General features: G+C 36.7%; 1 protein-coding gene across 2 annotated transcripts in view; it reads right to left on the reverse strand.

The window, feature by feature from the left end:
- The window catches only part of Ipk2 (Inositol phosphate kinase 2), a 121,682-nt gene that overhangs the window by 64,521 nt on the left and 31,522 nt on the right, over positions 1–25,639 (reverse strand). Inside the window, exon 1 of one of the 2 annotated variants that reach the window (XM_081729489.1) lies at positions 16,658–16,770. The exons of the other annotated variant lie outside the window; for it this stretch is intronic. The gene's annotated coding sequence lies outside the window, so the exon portion shown is untranslated. Of the gene's footprint in view, positions 1–16,657; positions 16,771–25,639 lie in introns of those variants that run through there. 2 annotated transcript variants of the gene reach the window in all.

Raw genomic sequence — 25,639 nt, forward strand, 5'->3', positions numbered from 1 at the left:
TCCACAGTGAAGCGAAAGTAGTCAATCGTGCAAAATAAATAAATAAATAAATAAATAAATAAAAATAAACTATCAAAGGAAAATGTGTGAAGACATCGAAGTTAAATATCGTCCTGAAGAATGCTTAATCGTCTCCTGCATCATCAGTCCAGTCGTCACCCACATTACTCTTGGCATCTTCGACGTAATCCTCATGCGATGCCGGGCCATGGAATGCGGTTGGGTCGTGCCTGCGAAAGGCAAAGTACCACAAAACCAAAGCTACATGAGCACAGCAGCCTATCAGCCTGGCACAGGCCTTGCACTGGCAATACCATCCCAGTATATCAGCAACATCGTACTTTATCCGCCGAGTGTAGGTGCGGGAATCCGTCTGGCGAGATTGGATTTTAACACGAATGACATCATCGTTTTGCTGATTAAGAAAGAATTCATAGGCGCCTCCAGTGTTCACATCTCTCTAGTATAGCTTTTTCTTGTTTGAGCTGGTATAGGTTAAGAGTTAGTTTACGCAGCACCTCTTCGGACAATATAGAAAGTTCGGGAGATCTGCCGCATCCATCGAAGACCATTTCATTTTGCTGTGCTCGCGGTCCCAACCTGTATTGTTTACCGTTGCTGGGAGTTCGTTTTCTTTGAGAAGAAAAGTCCGCATCTTTCATGCAAATACTCGTCCTGGAAGGTGTCATGTATGAGTGGAGGCCGAAATATATTGCAAAGTGCACAAACAATTCGCACATAGTCCCCAATAAATGGAATCTAGGTTGTAGGCATAATGTGTTCTAGGGCCTTCCATCTCTTCATTCTGGAATTGGCGGATTCGACAACCCATCTGATATTTATCATCATACGAGACTGGTTGGCTTCCAGTGTTGTATGTTGCTTCTGCGTCTTTGGAAAGAAGCACGGCATTTGACTATGGAATCCGAGGTCTTCCAGTAGGTGCAAGGAGTCTTTGAAACCCTGGGCTACGACGAATACATCTTCTTCTTTTAACAAGGCACACATCTTTTCAACATCAGCTCGGAGCATTTGTCCGTAATCGTTGCATCGGAAGCTGTAGCCCAGTAAGAACCCAACATAGATAGCACATATCCGTCACTGTCGACGACCATCATAATTCGATTTTGTCTGAGCGACAAGTACAATCAACTGTGAACTGTTTGAGCAGATAATGCATTTGTTGTGAGCAGCAGAGGTCCTCTTCAGGGAAGCGTTATCGTTATTGAGCTTTTTACATACTTCTGATTTGCTCCTGGAACAAACTCTAGATCCTGGTCTGTGCTTTTTATGAAACCTCGTTTGGTAAACAGTTTACTGTGACCTTCCGCTGGTTTGTCTCTCATCGGTGTTGAGGGTGGATCTGATGGTTGATCATGGGTGATGTTGAGGATTGGCTTCATAGTTTGTCTTTGGCGTTGCGGTACAGATTGATGGCTTCTTTTTGGGCCGAGGTTGCAAGCTAGTCGGACATTGTATCCTGCGTAGTACTTTTAGTTGTTTTGGGTTTCTTTGGTATCTCCTTATAACAGCGAAAGCATACGAATTCTTTCGTTAAACATCCCGCTGTATATGTTCGGCTAACATATCTGCTTAGTGTCGCGTTCTTCAAATGCTTACTGCACTGTACACATTTCACTGTCTTCGATTTTGGCGGCATTGTGCCTAACAGTATTTTACTCACACACTTTGAATGACAACGATAAGTGCTAGTTCCACTACTCATACTTTCACACTCCAACACACATTGTCTTCGAAGAGGGCCTTTTGTTGACTAGTAGTCTATATAAAACAGAAATGAACAACGTAATTGTTATTTGCACTATCCACACTATATAATTACTTTAGCACACACTAGGCTATATTCTTATACAACACACAGACATTATTCCCATTTTCCTTTTGACTCCCGGTTTGGACTAAGACTAACCGACCACAACGGTACCTAACTGTGTTCAACACACTCTGTTATCTACCTCACGGGCATATATGAAATAACATTTTCAGACCACAATATTCTTAGCAACAGCAACTACTCATTTATCGAATGTGCCCTATTTACCATACTTATAATACTACATTGTGACCTTATCAGGAAAAACGTCTCCCTCCTCCAAAGCAGCACGAGCAGAAGAGAATATCAAAGCGCCGTTATAGATAAATGGCGTTATGTCGAAGATGCCCGACTAAGGTAGATGATAACTGGACTGACTATGCAGAAGACGTGGGGCCGCGGTGGCTCAGTGATAGAGCGTTCACCTCTGGTGCTTGGGGCCCCGGGTTCGATCCCAGCCCTCGCCAAGTGAACTTTGTGGTGGACAAACACCGCGTGCGTGGGTTTCCTCGGAGTTCTTCCGTTTCCTCCCACATTCTTCATTCCACCATTTCATTCATTACTCATCATCACCGTCTCCTTTAGCCTCACCGGCACAACCGTGGGACGTAAAACTCAAAGATTTCATTTTTATGCAGAAAACGATTAAGCATTCCTCAGAATGATATTTAACTCCGATGTCTTCACATATTTTCCTTTGATAGTTTATTGCTTGCACAAATGATTTTTTGTTTTTGCTACACTGCGGATTCATATCATACATGCGACTTAAGGTACAAAGTTTTTCTTCTTCTTCTTCTTCTTCTTCTTCTTCTTTTTTTTTTTTTTTTTTTTTTTTTGTATATAGTGAATTTCCAGAACAATCTAAGTTTGTAGTATGTTCAAGTAGATTTATCAAACTACAGTTTGACATAGTTTTGGTGTTGTTCTGAGTGTCCGCTTTATTGCTGATATAACTCCCAAAACGAATATTGACGGCAAATACAAGTTCACCGAACACACTTTTTTCTAAGCAAATTGTTCTCATAATGTAACAAATAAACCTGTGGTCTTGCTATTTGGTTCTTTTATGTGTTTTTATCAGTGAAATAAAACATTATTACGAATTTCCCCGTCATGTTGCCGCTTTCCACGTAAATTCGTTTATCAAGCACCCACCTCGACTTTTTGAAGTTTGGAGTCAGGGGTAACTTCCGGATGCTCTACAGGGACAACCGGAAATGATCTCGACGTAATCTAAACGACCTTTTACGCGAAATATGGTGTAGATTACATGTATCAACTTTCATAACAATCCATTGATAGGCAGAAAATGGCCATTATCATGACCCATCCTTTGTAAGAGAAATCATGAATTTTTGTGAAAGGTCAAAAATACATGAGAGAGATACAAAGACTGTTGTGTATCTATCGGCAAAACTCGTCACTTTAAACCAACCTGAAAAATCGGCTTCAGTTACAAACGCAATAGTTTTTAAATTTGAAACAAAAGTTTCCAGGATTTTGAAAAATCTCTGTCGGTTCTGTTTAAAAACCGAAAAACAATTATATCTTTTCGCGCAAGCAGTATGGAATACCACACAGGAATACGGGGAACCCTCTCCCGTAAACCTCATTTTACGTTTGATTTTTCACTAAGTTTAGCCTTTATATTCTCCCACCGCTTCAATAACTTGTTTAAGAAAAATTTGTTTTGCTTCAAGACTTTCAATAGAGAAAGGGCAAGCGCATTTAAACAGGTTTTACATCATAAACATCAATAAAATAAAATAATAATAAAAAAATCAGAGTACTGAAAATAAGAATAGCATAGGCTATTAACTTTGACAATTTTAAAATTTGCTAGGTATAACTGACAAAAATAATACAGGAATTAAAAAAAACTTTCGGGGAAGTGTATAGCCCCGGATCCTCCCTGGCCACACTACTGGTAAAAAAAATTAACATAGTTTAAATTTTTGTTATATTAAGGGCCCTTTGCCCCCTTAAACTATTTTCCGAAAGAAAGAAAAAATACGTGTCGATTTATTTTCAATGTAGTATGTATGTGTCAAATTTGAAAAAAATCGAACGACGAGAAACCCTTGTCAAGCTACTTCCTTTACACTTTCACTTTTTGACGACGGGGTTTTGCTCCAAAGTCTTCCATTGTGAAAGCATCTATCAACGAGACAATTGTATTGATTTATATGTGTTTTAACTTTTTTTTTTTTTTTTTTTATTTGCTCCAAGACTATTATGCTAATATGTGCAGCGCTGAGCAAAAGGGATAGTTCGTTGGCTTACAAGTCACAGCTAGTGCTGTCGAATTTTGGTGACATTTGCGGTTTTCGGTTTTTGAGAAAATCGGTTTTCTGAAAAACGAAAACCGCAAATGCGGTTTTCGGTGTTGAGAACCGACATTTCGGTTTTTATGAAATTTCACTGTTTTAAAAAAACGGTTTTCATTTTTTTCGAAAACCGATTTCGACAGCACTACTAAAAATAATACAAAATTTACCATATTTCTTTTGCTTGTTTTTCATAAGTAAAGGGAGATAATGAAATACAACTTACCACAATTATAGATAATGTTTTTCTACAACAGACAATATAAACCTGAAGAATTTTCAGTGTTCCCATCCATAGAAATTATAGTATTGCCAGAATAACAACGCTTCTAAAATCTAAGTTAAGGCAGCGACTAGAAAAACGAACTTAACTGCATTTGGTTACGTATCATATTGTTTTGGTTTCCTGTTAACTACTTTTTAATTAATAGTTGTATTTAGTTTGTAATAAACGAAATAGCTTTAACATACAGTTATTAAAACTAAATAATGATGTTATTTAAAAAGTAGTTAAAAGGAAACCAAAACAACATGATATGTTACCAAATGCACTTGAGATCGTTCCTCTAATTGCTGCCTTAACTTAGATTTTAGGGGCGTTGTCATTCTGGTAAGACTGTAATTTCTATGTATGGCAACACTGAAAATTCTTCAGGTTCATATTTTCTGTTGTAGAATAACATTATCTATGAGTGTGGTAAGTTACATTTCATCACCTCCTTTCACTTATGAATAAACAATCAAAAGAAAAATGGTAAATTTTGTAGTACTTTTAGTAAGTTAGGCTCCCAATTAATGTGTCAAAAGTCATCAATCCATGCAAGTGGAAAGCAGTCACGATGTCAATGAATCAAGGGGAATTTCGAATTGAATAGATTCTTGTTGTAGAATCCAGTCATGCAACACCATCTCCATCTCTTCATTCACGAACTTGAATTCACGTGTAGATATAATGTAACTGTACATGTGCGGGTAATCCTTCGAGGTGGAGATCTAGATATAGAGTTCGAATTACAAATACTCTTTTCTCCGTCAGTTAACGTAAAACTGATGTGTTAGCTGTTATTATGCTCAAAATCAGAAGATTCAATTGCGATAGTTCGAGTCTGGAGATGAAACAGCTCAGATAACCAGCAGTATTTGTGAATATATTACCAAACCCTTCGCAAAGTTTGAACATATTGGAGTATCTGAGTGAGATCCTTTCGAAAAAAAAAAAAAAAAAAGGGACATTGGCTGAGATAAAATGGAAGATTATCTCACTTCCATTTTAAGAGATGTATCTCTTTGTCACCGAGTTCAGTGACTACTTTCGCTAAAGTCTTCTTTTGGGATGAGTGAATAGTTACACGGTAGATAACAGTGATCGGTATCTATTATCGAGAGAAAGTTTCACCATATTTCCTCCACGTTCTACTTATTGGAGGGATCGCTAAGAAGTTATTAGTTAATCGAGAGCCAGTGCAATTTGGAAGTCAACTTTAGACAGCTGACATGCGCGTTCTTAGTACTTGGGCTTAAATGTCGTCGGGATTGCCACCAATTACCTTGGCGATCCCGAAAACTATACATTTAACACATCTGTCGACCATTTCGGACAATTTATTTTACAAGTCTTCTCACACCTATGCCGGTAACGGGTCAACTTTGACTTAAATGGCATCCGATAAACTGTTGTGGATAGTCATATATTATGTTGTCTTGAGACGCTGTACCGTTAAAAAAATGGCTTTCCTTTATTTGTTATTGTTTTTGTTCTATGGCGATAAGTGTTGAACCCGGAAGTGGCTACTTCAAGTTTGAATACAGGGTTAACAGAGGAGATGTAACCTATTCGTGGGACGCTGAATCGATTGTAAGAAACCGATTTTTTTATATCTTTTACCGGTTTTGTTCTAATTTCCATCTACAGACGGACGGACGGTCGGATAAAGCACTGTTTGAGACCTTCCACTTTGCATACCTAGTTTGAAAGTCGAAAACTATAAATGGACTGTACAAATGATTATACGAACAAAACGAAGAACATTTTTTATCAACGTTTAAAGATACGTAAGTCATTACGTAATATACTCCAATAATAAATATGCTTTACATGTTGTTATATCACACCCCTCGTGGACCTCTCGTCACGAGGAAGAATTCCAATAACATCTCGGTGAAATTAAGAAAAACAAATCATGGCATAAATAATGTACATATATTTACAAAGCAACACGAAAAGAGAAGAGGTTTGCGAAAATCGAAATGAAAAAGGATTAATTCTTCGAAAATCGAGACGAGACAGAATTAATTCTTCCAGAATTGATACGGGACAGAATTAATTCTTCCAGAATTGAGACGAGACAGAATTAATTTTTTCAGAATCGAGACGATATAGAATTAATTCTTCCAGAATCGAGACGAGACAGAATTAATACTTGCAGAATCGAGACCAGACGAGTCTTCCACTAGATAAGACAAAAAGACTTATTTCTCATCTCTTCTCGTGGGCAACACTTGACTTCCCTTAAGGGCCGCCGCTGGAATCTTCTAATAATGAAAGAGGAAATGAAATCTTTAAGTTTTACGGCTCCCAGTTATGTCGGTTAGGCTAAAGGGGACGGTGATAATGAGAAATGAATGAAATGGTGGAATGAAGAAAGTGGGAGGAAACGGGAGAACCCCGAGAAAGCCCACGAGCACGGTGTTTGTCAACCACAAAATCCACACGGCGAGAGCTGGGATCTAACCAAGGACCCCAAGCACCGGAGGTGAACGCTCTATACCACTGAGCCACCGCGCCCCCCGAAGAATGAAAGAGGATAATTGTTCAATAATAGTTTATACAATGGTTATTGTCATACCATTGTTGAATCAATGATTTCTTTTCCTTTCTTTGATCACATGATTTTACTATTATCTCAAAGAGAGCACGAGATAAATTTAAAGCCTAACTGACGATAGCATATCTCTTTGTCAAGAGACGGGGGAAATATCTTCTGCTCTTTAACACCGAAAAATGATGAAATAAATAGTGTTTCGCCAGAGAAGATATTCGATACGACCATAGCAACAACAAGAGTGGAAAAAAAAAACATTGCCATCCGCCATTATCATCACGGCAGCTGTCAGAGACATCTAGTGTTCTGAGTTCTGAATAGAAAGGATAGAATAGGAGCAGAATTGTGTTGATGGACTCATCGTCCATCTAATGGAAGTTGATTTCCAGTGGCAGCAATCTCAGTTAGCCTTGTCAAAGGCTTTTATTCAATTTATGTCAATCAGTATTTAATTCTGAATTTATATATATATACACACACACATCAGCTCGTTCAGTAGATGATAATGTTAAATGAATACAAACTGGGTCAATTGGTTGCGCAGAATCAATCAGAAAATTCAATTTAAAATAAAATTCAATAGTATCATATGATACAACAAATAATAATAAAAAAAAATCCAATGTACAACTCCATTATCTATATATTAAAATGTTAGGTTTATATGTTTGTTTCCAATTCTTTCGACAATGAGATCTCGAAAACCACAAGTGCTAGAAACGTACCATTTTGAAGAGTTGATTCCAAATTTTGTGTATATTGTCCAGTTCTAATTGAATATTTATAAGCTATTATTTCTTTATTACATTTTTAGGGGTGCACTGGAAGTGTTCAAATTAAAAAAAAGTAAAGCATCATATACTATGAGTTACACATTCAACACAATACAGTTGTATGCAGGGATTGTATATATATATATCTCAGGCGTTTGTTACATGCCACATTATATTGAAAAACGAAGTATAACCATTTCTCTAGGCTAAGATGACTTTATTGTTTGGCGTGTTGCCCAATGAACGCATCACTTACATTATAATTAATTATGTACGTAATGTATTTGCTTATTACATACTGCATGCAAGAAGACAGAAAATATTGATCATACATAAATCCAAGTAGGCTCAATCTTACAAACGAGGAGAGATACCTGAAAAAAAAATTGAAAAATTCTCTTCTTTATGGAACTTCTTGCCATTTTTTTTTTTTATCGGCATCCTTCACTTGTGTCTGTAAAGGGACATGTACAGATGTGAGGAATAACAAGGAGATTCATGCTCATATGTGAATGATGCGCTGTGTAGAGAGCACAAGTTCAACTAGTTAGTAGATAAATAAAGAAACACTTATACAGGGTTTTCCGCAGGAGTGGGAGATTTTGAAAATGCCTTAACTCTACGAACACCAAGGTGGGTTAAAAATTGTCCACACTTTTATTAGGATAATAATTTGTATGGATGTTTCTTTAGTATCATGTAATAACTGAGATTTTGTGTCAAAAATAATAAATTTTATTTTCTATCATTCAATACTTTTAATTTCTGGAAAATAACCCAAAAATTTTAGTTTTCGTGGTAGACATAAAATACCGTCATTTGTTGTGACGTGTTATCATAATGTGCATGAGATTATTTGCAGTTAAAGTTGAAGATTCTGACACTAGGCGTTGCTATTGGTACACCTAAATGGAAAAGTCCTGATTGATGACATTAAAAGCGGAAATCCTACGTACACTAAGGGGTTACTAGTAACACCGCACACCAAGATAGGATTAAGAAAAATGTCCACCACACAAATAATTATTTTCTGTCCCAGAAAACGTAGGGGCTGCGATGGCTCAGTGGTAGACCGTTCACCTTTGGTGCATGGAGTTCTTCGTTCGATCCCAGCTTGCATCAAGTCAGTTTTATGGTGGACAAACACTATGTGTGTGAATTTCCTTGGGGTTCTCCCGTTTCCTCCCATTTTCTTCATTCTACCATTTCATTCATTCATCATCATCATCATCGTCTCCTTTCGCCTAGTCGGCATAACCGTCGGACGAAAAACTTAAAGATTTCATTTAACTTTTTCCCCCCAAAATGTAATAATCTTCTCTATTTTGTAGTAACTATAAACTAAGACAACCGAAGACACAAAATAGAGAGGAATATTACATTTTCTAGGACACAAAATAAAGATTTATGTGGTGGATATAAAAAAAAACTCCTTTGGTGCACACTGTTACGCGCAATCCCTTGGTGTATGTTGGGTTAAAGCACAGTAATATTATACACACTAATTTTTTTACGTAATTCTGGACAGCAGAAGATAAATATATGCCATTTACATAAAAACAAAAATAACTCACGTTTCGAAAATAATTTCCTCTAAGTGGCGTCCCTCTCTAAGGTAAAATTCCTTCCTGCATTTGCGAATGGACGCAGGGGCAGATCTAGAAAATAAAAACTGGGTCGGGGCAGCCAGAACTCAGACAGGTATGAGTTTACTATAAACATTCAAAAACATATAAATAATAATAAATAATAGCTTAAATTATTTTTTTTACTCAAAAAACTTAGGGAGTCTAAACCCTCAGGCCCAGGGCTGAATCCGCCACTGAGTGGACGTTTCTCACAACTTTCTGCAGTAGGGCTGAATGGATCAAATCTTTTCATATATCGCAGCTTCATCCAATGTATGAGAACGAGTAGCAAACACACATCCTTTACCGGTAAATAGCCCCATAAAAGGAAATCACACACGGTTAGATCTGACGATGACGATGTTGCATCCAGTTCATATCGCCAGTTTTTGAATGAAATTTTCAAGTACTGTTGTCTTATTTTATAATTGGTATCAGAATACATACAATCAAGTGGTTGACGCGCCTGTCTTAAATGAGTACGGTTTAATTTTTGATTTCCGGCTCTTCACTGAATAATCAGTGTTAGATTCAGAATAGAAAGGTAATTATTAAGCTATTTGAACCGAATCACTATGCTGACCACACATCACTCATTATTTTTTGTAAATTTAATTTGTTCATGCTAGTTGATTTTTTAAAAGCTTTACGTGCTACGGTTATGCATCGAGTCTATGGCAGATGACAGTGATAATGATGATGATGATGATGAGACGGATGGTAATGGTGAAAAGATGAAAGTGGGAGGAAGCGGAAGAACCACATAATTTTGATTTACAAGTCTCTGGTCGACATAAACTCTTTATGAACTACAGTGCTTTGAAAGGCTTTGTTTTAAGTATAAGTGTGGGACGTATAACTATGTCTCATATTAGAAGTATAATTGAATACTATATCATTTTATTCTGTTTTACGTCCTTCACTAAGTTTAATATTATTCTTTTCTCTCTTTTTCGTGTGCTCGTGTTTCGCAAAAAGAGGTTCAAACTAGGTTTTCACGCTCAGCGTTGCCATGTTTCGAAGAACAGAAAAATAATCCGATGAATGCGTTCATGTTTCCCGGAATGAGCGATTTTATTTCTGGATCAAAAGATCTAATATATTTCAGTCAAAAAATTATATCTGGAGAACTACATATAATGTAGCTAAACCCAAATTACCAGTTAACTCAGTATGATATGCTCATTCTGTAATAATAATAATAATAATAAAAATAGATTTAGGGGCCGTTAAAAAATTTTGTAGCCCCTCATCCGAAAATTAATCATTGACCAAGATCGCAATCTTTTGATCCATATTTTCTGGACCATTCCTAAAATTTTTGTTCACGTAGGTTTGTTGAAAATCTGTACTACCGGTTTATTGTATGTACTGTATGTACTCTTGAATTTAACTTCATACGGAAATGCGGCTGCTGGAAGCAGGCAATTTAACTTTGCGGAGCAGATTGTGAAGACGTTTAGACAGTCGTATTCGGGGTCTTAAGAGTAGGTTTAGGTCTGGTGAGGTTGGCCTTACTCCATACTTTAATGCAGTATCTCATTGCATTCATTTAAATAGTTGAAAATATAATCCAATGAAGACAAATCAATATTAATCCCTTGCGTTCCAGTGACATCCATCTGACATCCAGTGACATCCAATACTCCGTTGCAAAATACCAGTGACATACATGGGGATGTCATGAAAACGTATCCTTCGTTAATTTTTTCACAGGTAATAATTCTTAGACGGCTAAAGCTGTCTTTAAAATAGTACCAGATTTGTGCTTCTGCTGAAACGACACCTCAAAACGATATGTCACTATCGTTCGAAAATTTTGGCCTGAATCCAAGATGGCGGACTTCAAGATGGCCGTTATTACAATACTATACAAAATTAGGTATGTCTCTTCATCTAGTTCCATTATCCAGGATATCTTCTCATCCCCTTAATGCGTTTCTAAATTACAAGGGTTTATTCCAGATTTTCCCCATATACTACTGTATGTATTCCAATCGGATTCAAAACTTCAGGTCACTTAAGGCACCATTTAATACAGTATTATTCAATGAAGCTAATTTTTCTCCTGGTTTAATTTAGTCCCATATGGAACCATTTTAGGGGGTTCCTCCAAAGAAATTCAGAAATAAAAAATTAAGGACCATATACATATATATATATATATATATATATATATATATATATATATATATATATATATATATATATATATATATATATATATATATATATATATATATATATATTGGGAGCAATTACAGAAGGATTCTGTGGATCAGTTGCCTCATCTTCTCTGGCAGGAGAACAGCAAACACAGACTATTTTGAATGTTGAATGACAATGGAAATACAATTGATTGAAGCATTCCTAGTACATTCGCATGAATATACAAGTTTGACACTTGATTCTGGATTAATTCTTTTGTGTTCTAATATGTACTTATTTTCTGGAGAAACTTCAGTACAGCGATATAACAAAGCAGGGTTTTCTGTAGTTATTATTATTATTATTATTATTATTATTATTATTATTATTATTATTATTATTATTATTTACCTATAATATTACTGATAATAATCTAGTAACATGGTTTGATTAAGCATTCTTTACAGTACTGAGTATATCTAAAATGAAATCTACTACCTAAATTGAGATCCGAAACAATACTCGAGTTTGTGTCAGAGGCAAACGCCCAACACCAGTAATCGAATCTGGGACTATCATTAGCTAGAAACGAGAAACAACAGTTACAACGACGACGGTTTGATGTATATCATTAGTTCGACCAGTTTTAAAAGTTGTTAATTAGACTATTGATTTCGTTATCAGTAAGATATCGAGTATGCAGTTCTAAATAAATAAATTCGACCTAATCCTAAAACAAAGCTTCCACTGAGATCAAGTTATGCAGAAACAGTGAACTCGAGTTATTTCCTGTTAAACTTTAATGTATGCTAACCATCAATATTCATTTATTTATATACGGTACGAATAGATATTATGGAGCCAGACTTTCAGCGACTGAAAACATATCTAACCGGAGCAAGTGTATTTTAAAGTACAGCCTTCTAGTATCTACGGGATACGCAGATCAGCTAGAACATTATGACCACCTACCTACTATCGATACAAACCCGTTCAGGTGATAGCAGCGTCACACGATACATGCAAGGGAGACACACGTACGGTGCATGTAGTATCAGTGAGCGTGCTGACCGTGTGTAGATTGGGGAAGGCCCACGATCTATCGCAGTTTGTCCGAGGGCAAATTGTAATGGCCCGGAGGGCATTTCGGAAACTGCACTCGAGGAGCGCTGTAGTGAGTGTCTTCAACAGGTGGCGAAACCAAGGTGAAACGGCGTCAAAACGTCGAGGCGTTGGGCGCTCCCCCTCATTACAAATGTCGGATATCGTAGGCTGGGCAGACTGATAAAACAGGACAGGTGGCGAACGTTGGCGGAATTAACATCAGACTTTAATGCTGGGCAGAGTACAAGTGTGTCTGGAACACAGAGTGCACCGAACACACTTAATGATGGCCCTCCGAAGCCGACAACCCATCCATGTGCCAATGTTAACTTAAATATTTGTTTAATACAAAGCACAGTGGAAATAGATGGTTATAACCTTAATCTCTGGTTTGTAAGCTACAACTTGCTCCAAAAACAAAACATAAAACTTCATTTCGTTACATTAAGCTCAGTGTGTAGATGTATTGTAAAGGCAGGGTTGCGAAACTCAGAGAACAAAATTCTGTTTTCTTGTTTAAAATTATCGTATATTACCAAAAAAAAAAAAAAAACATTGTACTTATACGCGTGATGACTGTAGAATCAAGCTAATTATGTTAATAATAACAATAGTATATAATAAACTTATCTAGTAATCTTTAGTTTTCAACTTCAAATCGGTGTCACTGTCTCCAGCATCCTTTAATCCTTACCAACACTACTCTGAACAACAAAAATAGTTCCACCTCCTCGTAAACGTAATTGAATTTAAGATTGGTTTAAAGGGACAAGTTTTGTCGATACATGGCAGTACAATCTTCGTATCTCTTCCACGTATTTTTTTACCTTTCACGAAAATTCACGATTTTTGTTACAAATTTCAACCTACAGACTTTAAATTTTTAGAAAAGTAACTTCATAATCGATCGAAGGCAATAATCCGTGCCGATTTTTTATTTAGAATTTTCTTCATTGTTGAAAAGCCTTGATTGTTGAAATGGATATCCAAACCTTTAACAATGGAACTGTTTCAACAATGAAGAAAATTCAAAATAAAAAAATCGGCACGGATTGTTCCTTTTAATAGGTTATGAAGTTCCTTCTCTAAAAATTGGAAGTCTATACGTTGAAATTTGTAAAAGAAATTGTAAATTTTCGTGAAAGGTAAAAAATATATGGGAGAGATACGAAGACTGTAGTGACATCTATCGGCAAAATCTGTTCCTTTACACTAACCTTAAGTAATGGATACAGGGTTGCCACCCGCCAATTCTCAAATCGTTATTTATTTATTTTAGCGGGAACGACTAAAAAAACCTCAGTGTGTATGTTCTATAATTATTTAATGCACATCTAGAAGTTATTTACACATTCAGAACTCCAAATAAGTGTGCGTTCTAAAATTATCGTATATTCACCTATTATCACAAGGGCATTATCGTATGTAACATTAATGCTTAAATTATCGTATATTACGATAAATTATTTTATGGTTTGCAAGCTTGTGGAAAGGTATCAAAGGGCTTACGTTTTCGGCTGCGAAACTACAAATGTTGAATACATCTTCCATCTTGTGACTCGATCTAACGCTGGTCACAGAACATCGAGTTCCAGTCAGCTGTCACAAGGAAAATTAAACTTGTCACATCACTTACGAAGAAAAGTATATAACATGTTAATGAAGCACAGAATTCCACATCCATAGAAATAATTTTGTACTTGAGACCGACTGACGCCGAAATATATATGCAAAACTAAGCTAAAAATAAACAGAAATTCTAAGTCTTATTTTTGCATGTTTTATTATTTTTTTCCTAAAGAAAATGTAGTATGTCTGTACACATATAGTAGTAAATTTTATGTAAATTTGAAGTGAAAAATGCTTACGTAACATCCTGCTCACATATATTCCAGCATTCAATTTTTAAAGAAACGGAAAAAAAATAGTAAGTTCCAAAAGCAATAAAATGTTATTGTGTATCCAAAATAGATAAATAACATTTCATAAAAGAACACAAAATGGGGTCGCATCAACAGAAAAGACACAGAGCGGTTGGCAAAATTTCCATCAACTTAATATTTCAGATGTGACTTTTATTGAAGAATTCTAAAACGGAGAAATGGAAATACGTAAAGAAAAGAAAGACGGAGGGGGCAAAACAGACTCAAAGAAATTTTATTTCCTATAAACCTCTTAAAGTTTCTTTGCGTCTTCTCTTGGGTAACAACATAGATATCATTCTTGTTGTGCAATGGGGCGTCTCGCAAAATATATATATATATATATATATATATATATATATATATATATATATATATATATATATATATATATATATATATATATATTGATCTTGTAAAGCCTTCCGCGATTGCTGGGAAGGTCTTAATCGTGAAGAAAATGTAGCTTTGTACTTTGTTTGTAGTTCCAAAGGATTTTCCCTTCGCTACAAATATAAGTCTCTCTTTGTGTGTGTGTGTGTGTGTGTGTGTGTGTGTGTTAAAAATATGGAAATAGCCACTAAAAGAATTCTACGAGGGTTGGATGTTTTCTTACTATGTAATGAACCTCCCAAACTCATAATACCAAGGCCGGATTAAAGGAGGGGGCTTAGGGAGCCTGTAGCCCCCGGATCTCCAGATGAACGGGACTTCCACTCTGATCAAAATCTCAACTGGATGTCTAAAAAAAAGTATCATACAAGATACAATTATCATAACATAAAATATGACCAAAAATATGAAACATATTCCCTTAATTTTCCTACAGTACTTTCACAGAAATGTACTAGGCAAAGTCAGCAAGGGTCACATTTTTTTTCTAGCCCAGGCCTCCAGATGGATTAATCCAGTCCTGTATAATACCTATAGGCTACATCGTTGGCTAGTTGAATATAAGGAATAACGTTTTAAGTCCATTATTGTATTTTCGAATGAATGTAATATACAATAAATAAATAAATAAATAAATAAATAAATAAATAAATAAAAATAAAAAATAAAATAAAAAATACTGGTATTTCTTCATTCGCTTTGCAACATTCATGTTTTTTTTTAAAGAGTTAACCAAAACTCTTTTATATATTTACTCTGTTCATTCGTCTTTCCGGGAGACAAAAAAAAAATCCCAAGAAATACTTCGATGGATTACCGTCAATTTTGGCCAGGATATACAGGGTCACAAGTTAGAATCAAAATCATTGATCGAGGTGACATTCGAACTGGAACTGATAGAAATCAACCATTTCCAGATTTTAAGTTTATCGCTATAGAGTAAAAACTGTAATTGATAACGAGAAGCGATTCCTGCAGTCTACGAGGGACGTTTCGAAAGTAAATTCAATTTTTTTTCACACGGAAACTTTATTGCCAAACACAAATAGTGCAAGGTGTATCATGAACTATACACCTTGCACTATTTTTTGACATAGTCGCCACCGACATTGAGGCATTTGTCGTAGCGTGAAATCAGTTTAAATGAATCACTCTAGTAAAACTCGGTATTTTGCTCAGCGAGTAATTTAATACTCCGATAGTTTGAAATGATAAAAGTCTATTTTTTTTTTTTTTTTTTTTACCGTTGTGATTCTGCTCAAGAAGTAAATTTTGATGGTTTTTCGAGGTAAAATTACCGTTCTCTGAATTGTCCTACGACAAGTGCGCCGCCTATCAATAATATGCAGGCACACTGCCCACTTGCGTATTGTACAGTCCACAGCAAAAAACCTGCAACATGAGGATGTAAGTTTGCTGTGAAACGACGAAGTATTTTGCTCCAAAATAAGTGTGGAGTTGAGAACAACGAGGTTTCTCCTGGCGTGATTCGTGCCACTTAGCGTTATGTTGAAGCCCTGCGCTGTTAGGCGTAGTTTCACAATACACTTACATGCTCATGTTGCAGGTCTTTTACTGCGGACTGTACAGTCACACTTCCATTTTTCATACCTGCACAATTAAAAGTCCTGGTTTGACTTGAACGTCTCTCATACCACTCTATATAAACAAGAAAAGGAAGAAAAGAAGAAAAATATACTTACAACCACATTAAATTACTTCAATTCTAACCATATCTCTGTTACGTTCTTCAGAAACACCAAATATATACGCACCATGTATATACTCAACTGGTTTAAACTATTTTTTAAAGTTAATAACCTTCCTGAAATGAAAGCTTAACAAGAAACCGCGTAAAGCTTTAAATGTAGAGTTCCTTATCACCAGATTTTTTTTGTCACACCGGAAGCCATATAAAGTTCTGTTTAACCCTAAAAAGTTTATCAGTAGCCTACTAGTGATATACGTAACTATTGACTTTTTTCTCTCTTGATAAGAAATAAAGACTTTTAAAGCGAAGAAAACAATGCAATAAATAATTATAACCCAGCAACAAGATCAGTTGAGGATTTAAGGTTTGAATTCGGCGAATTTGTTCAAAGAAGATAACAAATAGTGCTATCATATTTGTTTCGTCATTTCTCGCATTTACTTTAGAGAAATGAGTTTCTTTAAAATAATCAATATTTGAGGAAGTGATTAATAAATTTTCTTTTAGTGGGAAAACCAAACGGAAACATCACCTATACATTTGTTTAATGTTAATAATTGCTTAATTCCCTTTAAGGATAATTTGTTTGATTACTTGTCAAAATTAAATTTATTTCTTCTGCCGCTTCCTTTATTGAGTTTTAATGTCAAATTTACTTGAACTTCAGAAAATGGAGGTTTTATCAGATGAAAAAGGTGAGGAGGCGGGTTAGTCTTTTACGCCCACAGTTGGTAAATATACACCAGCGTCATTTTACGAGGGCCATCCAGAAAGTAAAGAACGATTGTGCATCGCTCGCGGCGTCGACCCTCCACAACTGAGATTGCGTGTGAGGCAATTAGCTCCTTCCTTCGTCTCAGTGTGACCCGAATCTCAATGCTGTGCGGTCACGCTACTTTTTATTTTTTAGCGATTTAAAATGGCGGCGCCAATCAAAAATCTCATCAAATGTGAAATACGGAGTGTTATTCGTTTTTTGAACGTGCAAAACGTAAAGCCTATTAAAATTTATATGCAAATAAAGAATGTTTATGGTGATAGTGCAATGAACGAATCATCAGTGAGGAAATCGTGCATTATGTTTAATCAATCAAAGGAAGACCAGCGTGCATGACGAAGATCGGAGTTGAAGGCCATCACTTGTTACAGAAGAACTGAAGGAAAAAGTGTAAGAAAACATTCAGGAAAACCAACGTTTCACTTTGAGCACGTTACACGAATCTTTTTGGGTTGAAGACAGTTCATAAAAGATGAGGAACTCAAGCAAACAGTGACAGCCTAGCTCAAATCTTTGGAAGCAGATGAGTACAACATCGGTACTGAAAAACTGGTCCCATGTTATAACAAGTAACTTGACAACTATGTCGATTACATAAAAAAGTAGAGTAAGGTTCTATGGCTTTGTAAATAAAATTTTGGGCTGATATTTTTTGTTTTTATTTAACCATGCCAAAACGTTCTGGACGACCCTAAGATATTTTTGAGGAGAGAGGAGATAGCATACAATTGATTCAATGATATGTATTTCTCAAACTCAGGCTGGCAATTGGCCCTTTGCCCTCTTCAAATGACGCCACTGTAAATCGATTCTCATCTAATGAAAATCCTCTCACGACTTATAATTAATTCCTAACAAGTTTTATGAAAGTTTCCCCAAACAGTTTTTGAGCAGTTGAGACTTACTTAGAATTAACGTGTTTCTATGGAATGATTTTAGCGTCCGTTTTAGCAGTGAGGCTATGTGGGATGTGAACTTACAGCTTAACATGGGATCTCAACGCGATGAACTCTCGTAGGGTATCGAACCCGGGTCTCCAACACCAAAGGCGCGTACGCTAATCTATTATCCATGACGGAGCTCAAGAGCATTAAGCAATGAGTAAGTAACCAAGCTCGGAATCCAATAATCTTGGTTTAGCTCCATTTTGAGGGGTTTTTATTAGTTGAAATACACAAAGAACAAATGTTAAAAACACACAGAAACGTATGACAGCACTTCTATTAATGTAAATTTTGCCAGAAAATTCATACGCTCACAAAACTATTTCCTCAACAATTATAGAAAATATAGTACGTTTTTCGTTACTTGATATGAATGCCAATTGTACGGCGGAAAGCTTTGCTCATGGCATAAAATAAAAACTAATGCAAATTTTTAACATCAGTTATTGAGATATTTATGGTATTCGTTGCAGGCAATGTGGACGCTGAAAATTACATTTTATAACTATATCTATCTAATACAAAGGATTTTTGAGGAGATTGTGTTACCTTCGCATAGTCAATGTTATTAGCAATGAAAGGTTTGGTTCAACTCTGATCACCAGGGCCCGGATTTTGTTGACCTAAACTTTTCTGAAAAGTAACCTATAAAATGACACTAAAATTCCTGAAAAATAACCCTAAAATTCACAAAAATTGACCTTAAAACTTGTGTTTCTTAAAACGTTTATTTCGTTAAACATTGTCATTTTTTGAATATCTATTACCATTTCTCATTCTCATTTTAATTAGCATTTCTCATTCTCAAAAGCTTTGTTTCAGTTAGTTGCTGTCTATTGGTCAGTCCATCGTACGGCATTGTACGTACTGAAAGCGTCAATTCACTCCCGAGTTGAAACTAGGAAGAATACTTAAAAAATAGATGCTCGAAAGTGTAGAGTGTATATATGAGAATAATAGATAAAAAGCCCCGTTTAAAATCTTTGTAAGTGTTCTAATCCATTTTTAGTTACTCATGTGATCACATTCTTTGTGGTCAATAATCCAAAACCATCTGTTGGGCCACCCTTACTCAACCAGCTAAAGCTTACTGTTCGTTAACTTTTTAGGAATGCTATTCTTCCACTCCAATAGTCAGGAAGCATGAAGAGAGATTATTTAACTTCGTCTTTTTCACATCCGTAAACAGTGTTCATTTTAAGATTTCCTTATGTACAAGGAAAAGACTAAAATCACCATAAGTGATCTGAAAGTTACCTTAAAATATTAAAAAATGACCTGAAACTTCCAAACGGCAAAAAATGACCAAAAGTTGACCCTAAAACAATATACTTTTAGAACCTTGAGTTGAAGCATAACGTTTTTATTTGAAGTTGCCTTTCCCTATGCGTAACAGAAAAAAGTTGACTTGTCAACAAGATCCGGGCCCTGCTGATCACAATTCACCATGCAAGCTAGAGTGTCACTACATCATAGGGTTTTCAGAATTGAAAAAGAACACTGTGGTGCTATTTCTATTTTAACGTTCGTTTGTTCATTCAATTTGTTTTTTAAACATCGTTGCGGTATTACTTTAACGCCGGTTCTCAATCAAACCCATAACACTTGGCCCTCGGTGCTTAAATAACTTGCTAAAGTGGTAGTAATGATGGGCCTACTGGACTGTGTTCAAAGCAAGTTGTATTAAAGCAATCACTTTTTGGTGTGCGGTTATTGAAAAAGCTTATTCTTAAACGATATAGGCTTAGAAATTTAGATTGAGTTTTTAATTTATATTTTTAATGAGTTCCTTTTTATATTTTGCTCTTAGGAGCCACTTATGAGTAATCTATGGTAGACTTTATTATCCCTTCTCAGAGGTAGAACGTTCACCTCCGGTGCTTGGGGTCCCTGGTTCAATCCTAGCTCGCGCCGTGTGGACTTTGTGGTGGACAAACACCGTGCTCGTGGGTTTTCTCGGGGTTCTCCCATTTCCTCCCACTTTCTTCATTCCACCATTTCACTCATCTCTCATCATCGCCATCTACTTTAGCCTAACCGGCATAACTGTGGGACGTAAAACTTAAAGATTTTCATTTTTATTATCCCTTAGGAGAATCATGTTCGTTAAATACTAAAGATAATTTTTTGTATTTAATTGGAAACAATACATAAAAGAACACGATTGTGTGGTATTACTTAAATTTCTCTTCATCATGTCAGGTAGTTGATCTAGAGACTACCATTTGAACAATTTACGTAAAAATATGATGGAGTTGAAGTGACACGTAGCATGTGTCAAAATTTAACATAACTAGTGTAATACAGAGCCATCGTGTTAAATAATTAACACAACCACTACTTTTTACTGTGTACGAGCAGTGATGCTATTCTAATCTTTTAACAACTGGTTCTGTATTATGTATATATATATATACAGGGTATCCTACCAAGAAAGTGCCATGTATTGAGGAATGCTAGTATGGGTCAAATAGGCATTATATACGTATCAAATTCATTCACGTGCGTAGACAGAAACTCATCAAAAGGCCTCACACACACAAGCATCATATCTATATATATCTATATATACGCGTGTGCAGTGGCGTATTTAGGGGGCCTTCGGGCTGAAGCCCCCCCCGAAATCTTACTTACTATAGTAAAGTATATTAAATATCTTGCAGAATTTTCACATTTTCAGGCAAAGCCCCCCCCCGAAAGTTAGCAAAGCCCTCCCCGAAACAAAATCGTAAATACGCCACTGCGTGTGTGTGTGTGTGCCTGTGTTGTGTGTGGCTTGAAAAACTATGGGTGCCAGGTCACCATGACAACTAAAAATACGAATCTGGCGCCTAGCTAATTTCAGGCCAAATTGTGCACGCCTCTGTATCAAATTGCTCGTCAGGCCGGTATTTTCGATCGCCAGGTCGCCATTGGAGATTAAATATTTCAGTTTGGCAATAGGCATATTCATAAATTGTTTCTTACGAGATCTTGCAACAAAACGCTATGATCTGGCTATAAGATTGAAACTTCAGATTTCGTGTCGTGCGTAGGATATATAACAGAGCATTATATAGAAGTCATTACATATGTTGGCCTGAAAGGTCAGAAATATGACGTTTGAAACGAAAAACTGACCATTCACAGGGCCAAATTAGCACATTCTCACATTCGAGGCTATACTTCAGCCCAACTTACCTCAAAGAAAATCTAGTTCTTTTTTTGTAAATTGCAATGATCAAATTGTCACAATGGATTCTGCATTTAGTCGCGAGTACAGAAAATCTCAATGTTGAATGCACGTTTATAGATCGGATCAAGCTAAAAGGTAACAAAATAAAATAAAATATTTGAGTTTAATGTCCCACGATTTTGTTCTTTTAGACTAAGAAGGACGGTGACTAAAGTAAGTGAATGATGATTGATAATTGGTGTAACGATAAAGTGGGAGGAAATGGGAGTACCCCCTAAAAACCCGCGCATGGTGTTGTCCACCACAAACTTACTTGGCCGGGTAACGAACCGGCCTCCACCAGCCTCCCCTCACCAGAGGTGGTGCTCTACCACTGAACCACCGTACCTCCTGCTGAAAGATAACAATGTATTATAATACGAGGGGGGGACCCAAAAGAAACCGGATTGAAAGAGCGCTGCCGTTCCTGGGCGTAGTAGAGAGTTCTCCTGCTAGGTGGGTCTAGTAGAGACCTTCCCAGATCACTTGGCCAAGCGGCGTCTGCGTACGAGGTTAACGTTTGATCGTATTATTGTTTTTCTCAACTGTTCTCGTTTGCCGCCTGCGAAATCGTTATGGCAGATTCAAAGCAACAAGGAGTGTGTTTGCTTCCTACTTGGAAAATCGGAAACGAAAACGTACCAAATGCTTCAACAGGCTTTCAAGAAGGATACTATGAAGCGCACACAATTTTTTGAGTGGTTTGGGCGCTTTAAAAGTGGTGAGATGAGTGTTGAAGATCATGCTCGTTCTGGGTGCTCTTCATCATTTCGAAACGACGAAAGTATCGAACAAATCTGCCCCAAAATCAGCGAGGATCATCGTTTCATGATCGATGATATTTCAAAACAGGCAGGAGTGAGTTGGAGCTCGTGTCAGCGTGAGGTTTTGCAAATGAGACATGTTGCCGCTGTTTGTTTCTCGCCTGCTCACACAGGATCAAATCATTCGTCTGAATTTGAGACAGGACTTGAAAAATCAGATTGAAAGTGATCCAAACTGTTTGACCAACATGATGACATTTTCTGAGAATTAAACAAAATCTAAAAGGAAAATGTTTTGGTGGTGTAGAGGCTATAAAAAGAACTTCGCAGAGCGCATTTCACGATATAAAAGTTCCAGAGTTCCAGAGGTGCTTCAAACAGTGGGAAAGAAGATGGGAGAAATGAATCGCATTTAATGGAGAGTACTTTGAAGGAGACTGAAAGAATTTTGTAAAAAAAAATGTAACAAATTATTTTTTTTTAGAACGAAAGTCCGGTTTCTTTTGGGTCCTCCCTCGTACGTAATACAGAAACGCCCACATTGGCAATTTCTAGTACAATAGATCAATTTATTTTTAATATACAAAGCGGAGTAGAGGTAGTCAAATATATGACCGTAGGCTCAAACCTAATCAGCCTCACCACTAAATTCGGCACTTATGTGCACCATGTGGCTGACTACAGTAATATCCTTTTCATTGTTTTCACTTACACGGTATTGAGAAGCTGATAAAACTTACTAACAGATAGAGGGAATTTGTATTAAGCTTCTGTTTGCTATAACCCATAGATCGAAAAGATGAAGGCAATAATTTTCTGAAATCTGAAGTAGGGTTAAATCTGGAGCTTCTAGACAGGGGCGAATCCAGGACGGACTTCTGGGGGGAGAGGGGGCGTTGGGTTGTAATACTGCTACTTAGAGCTACTTTTAAGGGCTCCAAACTGTGGAATGGGTTTTATTTATATATAAAATAAGAAAGTTTCCTCTTCTTGGGGGGGGGAGGCGATCGCCTAGATCACCCCCCCTGGATCCGCCACTGCTTCTAGGACAATTTTTAAAGACATAACTAAGCCTTATTCTTCTTTGTGATAAATTATAACAAGGGAAACAGTCAGTAAACCGAAAACCGAACTCAAAAGCTTCGATCAGTGTGCGAATTAGATATTGGGGGAGGAGGATAAAATTAGGCCAACAGGACGTAGAGTCTGAAGGTGCAATAATTCAAAATGAGACAATCATGCCTTACTCCCCACTCCACCACGCACACAAATATATGACGCCTGTAATAAATAAGGGATCTATGAATTCAATAAATCTACCGACAATAACTAATATGTACGTATATGTTGTCTAACATGAACACACCGCACCTAACTTTTCTGAACGTGTTTAAATGTTGTATTAATTCTTATGCTCGTAGCTCTCTGAGGTTTATTTACTTAATAATTCGGCCCGAGCAATAACCATTATTACTAGATTATGTTAATTTTTTCACTCATATCGAAATCTTCCACTTTGCATTATTACACACAGCCTTGAGGAAGGAAACCTACTTCAGTATTATGAAAACTACTAAAACCATCAGTTAAACCGGACCAGGCCCGCAACCAGCCACAGAGGTTTGGGGGGGGGGGGTATGAATAAGATAGGGCGGGGAAGCCATTAAAAATTCTCTTACAAGTATCTAAATTGTCATTTTTGTATTAATAATAGCATTTTGTATTGAGGTCTGGAGGGGCCATGAAAAATTTAGGGGGGCAGGCCCCCTAGCCCCTATCTAGTTGTGGGCAAGAACCGGACTTACTTTTTCTTTTTTAAAAAAATCTACGTATTCGCCTATCATATGAGACATGGATTGTTGCTGGTCCAGATTTCTGCCATCAAGGTCAAATCGAAGGCCAAATATTTAAAAACTCTCAATTCAAATTGCGAGCTTGTGCTTCTACTGTATTTCCCTTTAATGCTACGCTCTCAATGTGTGTGTGTGTGTTTACTTTTTTAAAATATAGATTTTCAAATATAGAGACGGAGCTCAGGAAATCAACACTTACAATTACTTTCCTGTTAGATTACAGCTGAGTTGATTCACTATGTGCCACATTATCAAATGAAGTATGAACATTACATTGAAGTTTTCCAGACAACAGCAAACTGTAGAGCGAAAAGAAAGATGGAAAGTGAAGGGTTAACTTTAAAAAGCCCGCTCCAGTTGAAGTGCTTATACAGACACGGACAATAAATGACACGGAGAATCAGTCGTATTAGCAAATGCTGAAACAAATCTTATGCGCTTACTCACTCACTGCTCTCATTGCGTCTGCTCACTACATTGCGAAGCATCCTCAGCATGTACGTTAACATACAGCCACGAGATAATATATAGGTCGAACTCAGATTTTGAGTACAGTTTCAAAAGTTCATTTCCGTAAACTTAAAAGGCAGGGATGTCCAGGCAATAATAATCCGTTTAAGTTCTATGAAGTTCAATTGTTCTATTTATTGGATATTATGAATATTATGCAAACTTGAAAACTAAAATGAAATGTAACATAAATTAAAACAAGATGATAATCGATACAAATGTAGAGGATGAATATGACATATCCGACCGCCAAGTATGGTGGAAGAAGCTATTTGTTTACTTCTTGGCCAACCACTAAGAGCATTTATAAATCCATATGGGACTTTGTTATCTGCAATTATAAAGAAACCAAGAAAGTTCTGTCGCTTCTGTGCAAGTCTGTGTTCAATTAGCCCTCACACCATGAGTTGAATGTGAATGGAGATAAGGCGAAGGTGAGTTGTTGGTGGGTATATCCAACATACTACCTGGTTGTAGCACTTCAGTTACACAGTGAACTTGCGTAAGGACAGAGTGAACATGGGACCTCTACAGAACGTCATAAAGGCGTGTATGCTGTACGAGTTCAAACTGGGATCAGACTCTGCTGCAGTTGTACGGAGGAAATGTCAGGCCTTTGTTGAGTATGTCGTGACTACGTGGACAGTGCAGTGGTGCTTTAACAAGTTTAAGAACGGTGACAAAACACTCGAAGACACATCACGTGCCCGAAAAACAACAAATGTGCAAAATGAAGATCTTCAGGCAGCAATTGAGGAGAACTGTAGCCAGACATACGATAAATTGCAAATACAATTCAGTGTGGAAATCATTCGCCAGTACCTCCATCAACTTGGGAAGCAGTAGAAGTTGGGTCGATGGATCCCAAATCATTTGACTCCAGACCAGAAGGCTACGCGAGCAGATACCTA

This window comes from Thermobia domestica, chromosome 10 (genome assembly GCF_964235325.1).
Source record: "Thermobia domestica chromosome 10, izTheDome1.hap1.1, whole genome shotgun sequence".
NCBI lineage: Eukaryota > Metazoa > Arthropoda > Insecta > Zygentoma > Lepismatidae > Thermobia > Thermobia domestica.